Source organism: Heliangelus exortis, chromosome 1 (genome assembly GCF_036169615.1).
Source record: "Heliangelus exortis chromosome 1, bHelExo1.hap1, whole genome shotgun sequence".
Classification (NCBI taxonomy): domain Eukaryota; kingdom Metazoa; phylum Chordata; class Aves; order Apodiformes; family Trochilidae; genus Heliangelus; species Heliangelus exortis.
In genome coordinates, this window is record NC_092422.1 from 145,779,132 (window position 1) to 145,786,280 (window position 7,149).

The 7,149-nt window shown below is 51.7% G+C and overlaps 1 long non-coding RNA gene across 1 annotated transcript; it reads left to right on the top strand.

Moving 5' to 3' along the window:
• Window positions 1-567: 567 nt before the first annotated feature.
• Window positions 568-4,082, top strand: LOC139797366 (uncharacterized). Its single transcript, XR_011726452.1, has 3 exons — window positions 568-751; window positions 2,153-2,385; window positions 3,394-4,082. It is a non-coding gene; the product is annotated as an uncharacterized lncRNA (long non-coding RNA).
• Window positions 4,083-7,149: the final 3,067 nt, after the last annotated feature.

The window sequence follows — 7,149 nt, forward strand, 5'->3', positions numbered from 1 at the left end:
GACCACACTGGTGTGTGGGAAATGTGGGGAGAAGTGCTGAGACCCCAGCAGACCCCATTCCCCACAGGAAAGCAGGGGAGGGTGACGGGCAACCCAACCACAGGGCTCTCATTCCTCTGCGGTGCTGGGAACAGGTGAGCCACAGTGGTGGGGATGAGAAGCAACCCCAAAATGCTGCTGCTGCTGTGGTGGGAGCCATCCATGCTGACTGACCCCCTTCAAGTGGGGGAGAAAAACAAAAAACTGCTCAGGAGGGCCCTGTTGTGAGAAGGAAGTATTATTTAACATGCATTGTGTTGAGAAAGGAAAACAAGAGTCCTGGCATCAGGCCAGGTCCATTGGCCTCTTTTTTTTTTTTTTTTTTTTTTTTTTTTTGTCTTTTCTTCTGGGCAATTGTTCTAGCCAGGCCAATTGTTTGGATTTTTTTAATATTTTTTTGTGGGGGGGGGGTTGTTTTTTGCTTTGTTGCTTTTTTTTTTTTTTTTTTTTTCCTATTTTTTTTAATTTGGTGTGTTTGGAGTTGACAATGCACGGGGTAATTTCTCAGTGCTCTTCCTGTGTTTTGGCACAGGGGCTGCCCAAGCGCTCGTCTGCGCTTCCCGTGTCGGAGATGCCACCCGCCGCCACCACGGTGACCTCCGTGGCCACCGACACCAGCGCCCAGGTTGCATCACTGAGCAAGCGGGGGGCTTCTCGCCTCCCCGCAGAGCCGAAGGGCAGGAGGGAGAGGCAAGGAGCTTGGGCAGCGGGGGTGAGTCAGTGTGGAAAGGCAGCAAAGCAGCACGCATTTCTTTAGGGTGACTCACCAGCCCTTAGGAAGAAAAAAAAAAAAAAAAAAAAAGTTTAAAAAAAAAAAAAATCCAGCCAAATTCTTTCAGGGAGGTAAACAAGGTCACGGCAGCGCGGCGAGATCCTGTTTACCTGAGACAGGACGTCTTTGCAGAGTCCGTGCTGGAAGCGGGGACGTGTTGACAGGACTCAGGGCAGCTGATGTGGGGAGATGGGGCTGGGGCCACCACTTGGCTTGAGGGTCCTGGCTCCACTGCATCAAAGAGGGGGTGACCCCTGCTGTGGGGCTGGACGCTCCCCTCTGTAAAGGCTTGACCTGCTACCCTGCAGCTCTGCCCGGGAGGGGGGCAGCGGGTGAGCGATCACTGGGTGATGTCAGGGTGCTCACCTCCAGCCCTCTCCCTGCTGGTGGCCCTGGTGGATCCGACCCACTGCTGCCCACTTGCCCCATGGTCAGTAGATGCTTTCGCTGCAGCCCCACGAGGAAGCCTCGGTGGCCACACGGTTAATCAGAGCCCATTCCAGACGCTGACTGAGTGTTTTTTCCTGATAACAAGACGTGTGTGTGTGAGTGTGTGTCGCTCGGGCGAATATCCTGTTCTTGCGACGGGCAGGAGAAGTGGGGGGCGGCCGGGGTGGGGGGAGGACGACGGGACAGCGTGCCGGGATTTCACATTCCTGGCATTCCTGCCTTGGCTGGAGACTGCAAAACAGCCCAGCGCGGGAAGAGGGGGGAGGAGAGGAGAAGGGGGGGCTACAGGGCACCCACGGGTGGCCACCTGCTCACCCATGCTTCACCTCCATCGCTGCCTCCCCGGTGACCTTGGCAAGGGGTTAGTCTGGGCCACCCTTCTGTGGCTGCTCGGTCCCCCAGATGGAAGGGACCCGGCACCCCCGACATCTCCTTTTTCCTTGGCTGTCTCGACCCCTTTTCCGGCAGCTGCCCATCAGCTTGACATTCCTGGCCACGTCCCAGGAGTGCTTTTCCCAGCATGGCCCCAGTGCTTTAGCCCTGCAGCAGGGCATGCTGGCATGAGCCCACCATGCTGGGGGGTCGGGGGCACCTGCTGAAGGATGAAAGGCTGCAGGGCCTCTCTGAGTCCCTCTGTCCTGCCCTCGGCCACCCTGGCTGAGGACCAACCAGCAAGGACTTCATGCCTGGATTTTATAGTCTGGGATTTCACCGGATGAGAAAGCCTCTCTCCTCTGCCCCTCTGCATATCCATGATATGCATGGGGGGAACGGGGATATACAGGAATATAAGTTACCCTGGTCTGCATACTTGAATTTAGCTCTCAATAAGTGTGAGAGTACTGCCCCCTGATTCCTTTTCCTTAATTTAATTAAATTAAAATCAAGCAGATGGGTCCAGACAAGCGAAGGATGCACCCCCCCTGCTCCCAAGCTGCCATCAGGAACCAGCACAGTGATGGAGGAGCCTGTGGGGCACCGTCCTTCTCTCAGCACTGCTTCAGCTCTCAGAGGTTCAGGAAAGCACCCACAGACCTGCTTTACCCCCAGACAAAGTGCAGAGCCTGTCCATGCCCCACAGCTGGCTGCCTGGACTCACTCCTAGCTCCTCCACCCTTGAAGAGGTGAGCCAGGATCTCCAAATCAGATATTTGAAGAGCTGCAACAAGGAGAGGTCTTTCTTCTCCATTCCCCCCCCTTTTTTTTTCATTGACATAACAAACCAAACATGGCCAACGCTGACCCTCAGCCAGCGCTACGTCATGATGGTTTTGTCTCACAGTCAAATCAAGATCTTAAGTGTCTTGCACAGCCAGGTACTGGGGAAATGAAAGATTTCTTTCTTTCTTTCAAGCACACCCCTTTTCTACCTTCTCCAGGTTCCCTTCTATAATCTGCTTGGCTTTGGTAAATTTCTCAATGAAATAGGCACACGCTATAGTCCCACTGACTGCTAAAAAGAAGGAGAAGAAGATTTCATGGCTCCCATCATCAGCTGTACACACATGTGTTAGTGGAAGGAAAAGGGACAGTGTCTCTGGTCACATGCAGGACCCACTTTTTGAGGAATTGAAAGCATGTTGTATCGGCAAGAATTAAAAAAACCAAACCAAAACAAAAAAACCCCAAAAAAACCCCCAAAGAACCAAAACCAGCAAAACCTAACAGGGGTGCTTCTGCCTTTTAGGAAGTGGCCAGTGCACCCATGTCCCAAGGCAGGCTTGTGGGAGTCCCAGTGACAGCCCTCCCTGTAGCGTTTGGGGAGGAAATCCGGGCATGCTGGGTGCAGGTTCAGCCCTTGCCTGGGGGTGCATCAGGGGTCTCAGCTTCTTCCCAGCACCTCCTGCCTTTTCCCTGGCAGCAGTGGGGTGAGGAGCTGGTGAGGTTTGGGGCTTGTTTGGTGTTTGCCTGGTGTTTGTGGGGAACTTACCACCAAGCCACTGTGATTTTGGTAGATTTGTGTATTTCTTTGGGGTGGGGAATCCTGTGTGATACGGGGTCAGGCTATCTGCAGTACTGCAGTCAACAGCAGATAAGCTACCTTCATCAGGTGTTGGGCAAGGTCCTCACTGCCTCAGGGCCTGCCTCTGCAGAGAAGAGCTCCTGAATATTGGTTCCAATTTTCTTTCCAGTGCAGAAGGCCTTTTTACCCCCCCACTGGAAGAGGACTGAGACATGCTGCAGGAAAAGGCAAAGGGGTCTTCTGCCCCATGAGCTCACACCCCAGTGCTGTGCAGGAGCTCCACGAGGAGCCTCGTTTTTTTCCCAAATTCCTTAAATTCGACTGTGTTTTAAAGTGCCTTTTACAGGTGCAGCTGAAGGCACCCCTGGTATTTGGGAAAGGTGACAATATTTTGGAAAACCTGTTGACAAGTGCCTTATAAACACTTATAAGGCACTTATATAAGGCACCCATACCCAAGGTCTGTCGAAGGATCGATGTCAAGGTCTTGACACTTGCTGGAAAAAACAGCCTGAGATGGTTTGTAAAGGGTGATGCATGAATCCCAAGCTGCCCAAAGCAAAGGTCCAAAGATCAGGAGCTTAATCATAGGCACAAACCTCCAGTCGCTCAAGGACTTCAGACCTGCCCAAGACTCCCAAGCAACCCAGGCCCTTGGGAATGGGAAAACCCCTGCAGGGGTCCACTGGACTCCTGTAAGATTTACAAATGACTAAACCTATTAGGTCATTTAGAAGATCTAAACGATCTTCTTCCTTTTATGGTCAAAATAAAGTGTCAGAATCACAGGTTTCCTCTTTCCTTAGAACTGGGCTTTGTTGATACCACGAATCCTTCTTGCAATGCTAAAATTAAATGTTTGAAAGCACATGCATAGTGTTGCAATCTTGCTGCCTTGCTAACTGGTCTGTGTAATGCATGAGTTGAGTAACAAACAATGGAGGTTGGAAATAGCGGGGACCGAGATTTCCTCTTTCAATTGCAGAATTGTTTCCTTGACTGGTGCGTGCATGAGCCAGGTGGCAAAACACTTGCCCCAACCATGTTTCCTGGCAAGCAGGAGGGGGTTTTGGGTGAGGGGTGGAAAAGAGTGAGAGAAAAATCTTTCAAAAAATGCCTGCCTTTCTTGGGTGTCACCCTCCTACTCCTTTACAAGTTCACTCTGTCTCTCAGTAGCCAGTTCTTGCTGCTCCTCACAAACTTCTCAGGTTGACTTTCAAACCTGTGGATGGGAATTATTTCCACCTTTTAAGAGTGTTGGAGACCTGAGATGCAGATGCCCATACTGAGAACAACTCTGACACTGACAAAATTTATCACTGTGAACTCTCCCATCCAATGACACATATCCCAGGGAACCAGATCCTACCATCCCTGGGGAGCTGGTTGGCCTCCCAAATTCAAGCACTGCCATGACCACTTCCAGCCCCACCGTAGCCTGCTTTAAGTCCCAGATGGTACCAGCTCCCGCCAAGGATATGCACCCAGGTCTCACCAGGTTATTTTTTTCACTCAACTCCCATGCAATAAGGACTCATCACACTAGATGTTTTGGGGCTGCCTGCCTTACCTGTGGCTTGGTGGGAGGCCTGGCAGGAAAATTGTCATGTCCTGGTCTCCAGGAGACCCACTATCCCATGGAACATAGAGGGGGTAATTCGCAGTGGAGCAGCTTTCCTGGACTGGGTGCTGGGTGCTATATATGGTGCATATACACATTTCTGCTTCCAAAAAGCCCAACTGTCAGAGGTATCCTCCAGCCCCTGGTGTTTGTGCCTTAGATGACTGAAATGTTTATCTCTGCTGGGTTCAAGTGCTGTGACCCAAGAAAGGGACTGGAGGCTGGGAGGTGTAAGGTGACTGCCTGTCAGGCTTGTGACACTTTGGCTTCCTGGCTGCAAGTCCCCCAGATGCCAGGGATGCTGCCAGCTGCAATTACATCCTTTCCCAGCTGCACCCACAGTGCAGGTGAAGCACTGTGGTGGGCACAGCAGCACCGTGCCAGCTCCCCATTTGCTGCCCAAGGGCCTGCACTTCCCGGATGGGTGTTCACGTGCACCCACATTCCTTAGAGGTATTTTTTTTAAAATCCCACTTCATAAATATTCATTTCTTCTAGCTGCCAAAAATCTCGTGTGTTGCTGGCTGGCCTTTCTCAGGGACCAGTGACATGTCAGACCCTGCTCTGCTTTCCCAGACAGTGGGAAGCTTTCTCCTACACCCAAACACCCAACCTCTCTCTCTGTCTCCAAAAGGAGGAGAACTTCTTAACCGTAGCCACGCCAACCAGATAGCTTCTTGTTTGGAAAAAAACACACCAGATGAATTTGCAATCAAATATCTCTCTTCCATCTGTGAGCTGGCTTAGAACAGGGAGGGCAGGGAATGGGGTTCAGCTCCAGGTCTGGGGGCTGCACCTGGCTCTGTGTCTGTGTTCAGAGTGGGAAACTGGGGCAGATTTTCTGCCCTGCACAGTAGAAGCATCTGGTTGCTCCTTCCTGGCCATGAGCTTTGAAACCATCTACAAAACCTGAGTAAATAAATAAGTACAACAATGGGTTGCAGCATACCCACTGGGACCATCCATGGAAAAGGGAAAATACATATCATGGGGAAAAAATTGCAAATGCTGTTCAGCTGCTCCTTTCTGTTTCATTTAATGCATTTGAAGGTGGCTGTGCTGGGAAAATGTATTATTCAATTACCAGGCTGTTCACAGCAGCCTCAGCTGAGCCAGGAGAGCCTCATCCTTGCCAAAACTGAAGGCAAAAAGGGCACATTTCAGCTCTTTTACAACTGGTTGACAGAGCCAGTAGGATGCTCTGATGAAGAAGAAACCCTTCTACCAGGGAAGAAACCTGCACTGCTGACCACCCACCTCACTGCATGAGGTTCTGTTCCTGTCCTTCACCAGCCTCATTGGGATTTGTGCATCCTTCTGTGAGGGACCTGACCCTTTCCCAGCCTGGGATGCTCTGAAGCAGAGTTCCCTGCAAGGGAAAGTGTGCTACCCCTTCACTCCACTGACCAGTGCTGCCTCAAAGTTTCCAGGGCAAGGTCATGCTGCTATTGCAGTGTTTTGTCCGTGGCCACCAGGTTTATGGGACACCAGGGAGAGCCCCCCCTTTTCCTCCCCTCCCCCTCCCAGCACAAGCATTTTGTTTTTCTTCTTGATTAATGGAAAAAATTCCTGAACCTGTCAGAGGGGAGGAAGATCTTTTCTCTCTCTCTCCCATTTTCTCTCTCTTCAGTCAATTAGTGAAATACAATTTCTATCATCACAGTGAAACATTTTTCCACCTAAATAACACCTCTGCAGGCTGCTCCTCTGCACAGCCCCTCTTGCCCAAGAGATGCCCTCCCAGGGCCACACTGGAATAGAACAGGGGTGGCTGTTCCCTGTTGTGCTTTACCTGGAGATGTGCAGCCAGCTCAGGGCTCTGGGCAATGTGAGCACCTCACACTGGCACCTCACATGGTTTATCCTGGCAGACATCAAGTCATCACATACCAGGTCCCAGCAAATGTTTCTGGGAACATCTAATATCCTGGCTTGCCCAAGTGTCAGCTCTCCTGAGTGCCCTGATGACCCTCTGATGTCCTCAGAGCCTTCTGGCAATCCCAGCTGAGGCCTGGGGAGCAGTGAAATCCCTTCCGTGTGTGCGACCATCCCAGGGACCTCCTCTGTACCTGGCTCCACACACCTGGCTGAGCTCTGCTGTCCCCTGTGCAGTCCTGCTTGTTCTGATGGACTCCAGACCCTGCCTGCTGGAGGAGAGAGGGAGGACCCCACCTGCAATACGTGCTCCAGAGTGCCTCCTTCCAGCCACCTGCCTCATTTCAGCAGCCAAAGCACTTGTGCAGATGGATGGTGTGGTTTCACACATGACCCCATGTGTGTATGGCTGTCTGCGTGTTGGATCCT